The sequence below is a fragment of the Chroicocephalus ridibundus genome, chromosome 2 (assembly GCF_963924245.1).
Source record: "Chroicocephalus ridibundus chromosome 2, bChrRid1.1, whole genome shotgun sequence".
In the NCBI taxonomy this organism is placed as follows: Eukaryota; Metazoa; Chordata; class Aves; order Charadriiformes; family Laridae; genus Chroicocephalus; species Chroicocephalus ridibundus.
The window spans coordinates 143,058,206-143,064,656 of record NC_086285.1 but is presented as its reverse complement, the minus strand read 5'-3'; positions in this window follow the sequence as shown (position 1 = coordinate 143,064,656).

Sequence of the window (6,451 nt, the reverse complement as noted above, 5' to 3'; positions counted from 1 at the left end):
CCTTTGACACTGTCCCCCACAGCATTCTCCTGGAGAAGCTGGCGAATCATGGCATAGGCAAGCGTACTCTTCTCTGGGTAAAAAACTGGCTGGATGGTCGTGCCCAGAGAGTTGTGATTAATGGGGTGAAATCCTCCTGGCGGCCGGTCACCAGTGGTGTCCCTCAGGGCTCAGTTTTGGGGACAGTTTTGTTTAATATCTGTATCAATGATCTGGATGAGGGGATTGAGTGCACCCTCACTAAGTTTGCAGAGACACCAAACTAGGTGGGAGTGTTGATCTGCTTGAGGGTAGGAAGGCTCTACAGAGGGACCTGGACAGGCTGGATCGATGGGCCAAGGCCAACTGTATGAGTTTTAATAAGGCCAAGTGCCGGGTCCTGCATTTTGGTCACAACAACCCCAAGCAACGCTACAGACTTGGGGAAGAGTGGCTGGAAAGCTGCCCGGCAGAAAAGGACCTGGAGGTGCTGGTGGACGGCCAGCTTGACATGAGCCAGCAGCGTGCCCAGGTGGCCAAGACGGCCAACAGCATTCTGGCTTGTATCAGGAATAGCATGGCCAGCAGGAGCAGGGAAGTGATGGTGCCTCTGTACTGGGCACTGGTGAGGCCTCACCTCGAGTACTGTGTTCAGTTCTGGGCCTCTCTGTACAAGAGGGACATTGAAGTGCTGGAGCGTGCCCAGAGGAGAGCTACCAGGCTGGTGAGGGGTCTGGAGACCAGGTCATATGAGGAGAGGCTGAGGGAGCTGGGAATGTTTAGTTTGGAGAAGAGGAGGCTGAGGGGAGACCTCATTGCCCTCTACAACTACCTGAAAGGAGGTTGTAGAGAGGTGGGTGTTGGCCTCTTCTCCCAGGTGAATAATGACAGGAGCAGAGGAAATGGTCTGAAGCTGCGGCAGGGGAGGTTTAGATTAGATATTAGGAAGAATTACTTTACTGAAAGAGTGGTCAGGCACTGGAACAGCCTGCCCAGGGAGGTGGTTGAGTCACCATCCCTAGAGGTGTTTAAGAAACGTCTAGATTTGGCACTTCAGGGCTTGCTCTAGTGGCAGAGATTGTAGGTTGTTTGGTTGGACTCGATGATCTCAGAGGTCCTTTCCAACCATGAAGATTCTATGATTCTAAGTCCATGACAGTTCTGTCATTAGCAGTCGGAAGCAAATTTTATCCTTAGCGAATTGTTTTCCTCTTTTTACAGTAGTCGTATTCTTTTCCCAACAAACGGCTATATGAGGAATATTTTCTGCAACTGAAGTGTCAGCCTGCAGTGAGCTCATGCTGAAGATACTGGTATGTGATAACAGCTACCACTTGGTGGCATCCGCTCCATGCTTTATTTAGCTTGAAACTCCGCAGCCAGCAAGCTGACAAAACTTTCTGAGTTCCTGGCTTGACATTCTTTATGGTTATTTAAAATATTTAACCTTACACTAGTCTTGATTGGTATGCTCAGGACTTGACATGTGGACGACCCACCTTCTGCTTGTATTTTAGCGTGGAAGTATACACATTTACTGACCTTGCAGTTCACTCAAATAATCAGTGATTAAACTCTAGCTTTGTCCTGTTCTTTGGAAGGCTGTACAACTCTTTTTTACTCACAGAAAACCTGTTTAAGCTCTTGGGCCCTTGGTCTTGACCTTGCCCTCTACGTCAGTTTAAAACAAGCTTCGATTTTAGATAAATCAATCAGAAGCAAAAATAGCGTAGATCTGGTTAGGAGGAGAGTGTACTTGAAATGAGGTCTTCAATCTTTGATTCACGTTTTTCAAAGGAAAAATATTCAGACTTATTCTGGAAAGTGTGTAACATTAGCATTACTAATAAATTAAGGTTTATGAGGAGATGTAAACACCTACAGATTCACTTTGCCTAATTTTTGACATTTAAATGAGACATCAGAAATATATTTCATCACCAAAATCTTAATTTGGAGATTCCTCTCTGTCTCTAAAATTGTCTATGGCACAACAGTCTCGTTCAGTTTGATTCTCATGAGTACCTGACTTCAGATTTAAAGTTGCAAGCCCATCCTCCTTGTATTTGTTGTCAAAGTACTGTGAAAAGAAGCAAGACAAGATTTTTAAAAAACAGTTCGTAAATAAGAACAAACCAGATCTTTGGTAGCTTAGCGCAGATATCCTTAAGTGGGCAGTTTTGTCTAGTCTGATGTAAAGAGAATCGATAACTTTTCAGCTGTTCAAGACTTGGCCTGCAAGTCCTTGGTCACTTTGTGGAACATAATATAGTCATGAGCATGGTGTGAGATCTAAATAAATGGCATTTGGCAGTTTGTGGAATGATACTAGAATAATATTTCTACTTTTGAATATTTCACCCATAAAATCCACTTGTGATGGTAGTGAAACAAAAAAAACCATATACTCGACATCTAATTGCATTATGTGATGAAAATTGAATGGTAGATGACATTTGAATCTTATTCATTGCTTTCATACCTAGATTCTTTGACTTCTGCTTGGAACTGAGGTTAGAAAGTTTGAGGGTTGTCTTTTTTTTTTCAATTTAAAAGAAATTTTGTTAGCCATTCCTAGGTCATTGAAGAGTTGGTGGAAACTGGACACTTCCCAGCACTTTTTAGACTTTTTTTTTCCTACTAATGAAACCAAAATAAAATAGAACAAAAATTTCTAAAAAGTTGATAATCAAATAGTAGTTATTAATAAATGAGATCACTAGTACTTATGGAGGCAAAGAAAAAATTAACTATTAAAACTTGCTGACTTATTTTGTGATTTTTTTTCAGCGTAACCTGGTGAATCACCCATTCCACTATGTGGTCTGTATCAGTGTGGTGAGGGTTGTGCTTTAAAAAATGCAGTCATGATCCTCTTTTTTCTAATTTTCATTTTTATGAAACAGGGTAAAGAAATAATCTGAGTTGATTTCTTCTTGGAAGTTAACTCTGTTTGATAATTCCGGGAACAATACGTGACGCTGTTCCACGTTTCCACCAGAATAATCAGTCATGTTATCAAATGACTGTGAATTCAGAGAATGCTTCAAAATTCTCAGTAGCTCATATTTCATCTCATCTCTCTACTCCTTCAACACTGCCCTGCGTTGTTGTTATATACATTAAAAAAATTACAGCCAGCTACAGAACAGGCCTGCATTGAAGAAAACCACAGTAAATGCATCAGTCTGCTTCTAGAGGGCAGCAAATGACTGTGTTTTAGCCACAAGAGAAAACACAAAATTGACATTTCTGCCAGAAAACCAAAGGCACAATCCAGCATCTTGTAGTTAATGGCAAACTTCCCATTTTCTTTGAAGGGAACAGGATCGAGCCCCTGTTGCTTTCCTTGCTGTCTTCCCAACCCCACTTTTTAAGTGGATAAGTATTGTGCATAAAATACATTGAACTCCTGTTGTAAGTCGTCATTGTTTTAGATAGTGAACTATGGATGCAAACGTTATGGTTTTTATTAACATTCTGAGGCCACAATTCATTTGATATAAAAAAGTACATGACATAATTGTAATAGTATTTATCTAAATATTAGGTCATTGGGGTTTTTTTAATCTGTTTTGTTTTGTGGTATTTAAAGGAATGTGAATGATTTTTTTCCTCTGCCCACACATGGCAGAGCATAGTAGGGTTTCCCACTCTTTTGGAAAAAAACTACTGATAAATTCAAAAGTGTTGCCTAATGCAATCAAACAAAAGAAAGATGGTAAGTAAAAGTTTTATTTTAAATGTGATTTGCTTTTATTTATGTATAGGTTTTTCTATAGCCCTCCTTACCATAGCACTGGTATAGTCACATGTAAGCTTATACCAGTAGTGTAATATAAATGGTGATAAATTGCCTAAACATCTCGTAACTATTATTTTTTTCTTGGTCAGTGGTCTATCTCTGTAGAAGTTATTCTAACTTTGTAGCCCCGTGAAACCTTCAGCTAGACTTCCTTTTCTCTCAGAAAAAATACACAATTTCTTCTCAAAATTACATTAGTCGAATTTGTGCAGAGCTAGAGAAATGGGAACTGGTCAGATAGCAGCTTCTTTAGAGAGTTTGTCTTTATCTCTTTGTCCCTTTGCTTAGGAAGAACTTAAGTTTTGTGGTCCACGTACCTAGGGAACAATCTGGCTGCAGATAGAAGCTGATGGAATTGTAGAGCTTCTCTAATGTATGATTTATTCCTGGTGGCTACCTATGAATGTAGAAGGCTGAACACAGCCACAGTTTGGTACATTCTGATAATGCAAAATCTGCACTGTTGGCTGGGAACAGCGCTCATATATCCTCTGGCGTAAGGGGTATTTTTACCAAGTATCAGAGTATCAGAAATAAGTCAGCGTAACAGAATCAGGCTCCAACTGTCACAATTTCAGTGCTATGGAGGTCAAGAAATGGGATTGTTCCAGTACAGACCAAGCAACTCTCTTTTGGCTGAGAAACATCCCAGAGCACCAGATCGGATGCCTCTGGTTGAGGGAGAGCCATCGTGGATTGTGTTCACGGCACCCTTGCCAATGGTGGCCTTTCCTGGGGGACTCCATTCCTGGATGGTGCTCAGAGCCCAGAGCCATGGGGCGGAGGATGCGTGCTGTAAACCCTGGCTCTTCTAGAGTCTAATGAAGCTTACAGCTATTTTCTTTGTCTCAGAGACAGTCCTTACCTCTTTCACCAGTGAATGAATCTGGTGGCAACCCTGGTGCAAATCAGATCTCATCTCAATTGCATTTTTTAAAATTTCACTGGAACTGCCTTTTTCCAGGTCTCCATTAGTTCTTGCTCTGTTTTCAGTGCTGGTCCTGCGTACCTGTGTCTGAAAACGTTTACAGTTCTGATTAAATTTTCTAATAGAGACAAGTCTAAAGAGCGATTCTCACCATAGTTTCAATTTTTCTTTTCAATGGTTATGAATAAAACATCATGTAAGGGAGGGGAGAAGCTTTTGTTGTCTACTTCTGAAGTGTACAAAGGGAACATAGAATATTCTGTGTGACTTCGTGCCTGAAAAAAATCACAGCAAGGCTTCTAGAAAAGTCAAGAGGTGAAATACTTTAGCTAGATATGATATCTTTGAGATGCCTCAAACAGGGAAATACTGTAGAATTTTGCCCCCATATAAAGAGAGTTTTTGTTCTCCTCCACGGTTTATGTTTAGTTTTTGTCAGTCCGCATATCTAGAAATGATGATGTTTGCAGTGCAATAGTTGTTTCTCGGAATAATTGTTCATTACTCATTTCTGAAATATTTACACCGATACTGGCCCACAGCATGCTGTAGTTTAGGCTACTAAAAGTATTGCTTCTTGGCTGCTGACGTCTTCAGCATATGGTACTTTATTGTGTTGGCCACAGAAATGTTCTATAGTCCTGCAGTAGCATTGAGCGTGGTTCTGTGGCTTTCAGCTTTAATTATGCTTAATAACATCATGCATATACAGCAAATTACATTTCCCATATTTAAAGTGTGGTTCTACTCTGAAATGTGATGATTTTAAGATGATAGTAACTAATTCAACAAATAAGATCCTTGTGCTAGTCGAATCATAACTGGCTGCTAATAAAAAGAAATTTCCGTATCTGTCCTTCTTGTAGCAGGGAGGAGTCAGTTCCCCGGCATAAAAAGTTCCAGAAATTGGGTCAACAGTGCTTTCCCTTGCTCTAGTATAATCCTTGGTGTTGCAAGTAAAGTACTAAGTTGATAATAAACTGGCAGAATTTAAACAAGAAATTAATTAAGACTTTTGACAGTGTGAAAATGGGACATCAGTGTCACTTTTCAAGCCCAGTGCAGGAAATGCATTTGGTGTATTCAGGGGTGAATATTTTGCCCTATGGCAACTCTTCCCTTATTAAGGAGCTGCCTCTTAGGATGTCTGCTTCCACCTAGCTGAGTTTTTTATCCAGTTATTATTTGTTAAGCTATCAGTAAAGTTTTGAATAGACCTCAGTAAACGAACTCAATCTTTTATTCACATTTCAGCAATGACATCAACATGAATCAGTAAGGATCATTTAAAAATCTGGGAGTTGCTGTCACTTTTTTCTTTCTCGTGCTATAGAGCACATTTTCTGCATGATTATGCTGAAGTAGGACTTTTTTTTGGTGATTTGCTTGCTTTCATTCAATTTGCAGGATTTTCTTGTCAGCCCTTTTAAACTAGCCATGCTTTCTTTCTGTTGCAGGAGAAGAAAAGAGAGTAAGCCAGCTTGGCAAGGCTCAAGTGCAAAGCAACTGGGAAATTAAGGACCGAGATAACAAAGGAAAATTTGAGATGAGTTCAGGGGTGTCAATACCTTCACAGTTTATACTAGTATCAGGGCATAGCTATGCTGTGGGGACAAGAGAGAGCTCTGCTGTGTGCTGCCGATGGAGCTGGAAGTGCAGCGAGGGATGCAGAGGGCGGATGGCACTGGCTCCGAGAGCCGTCCTGCTGGGATGTGTGCTGCTGTGGCGGCTGATGGATG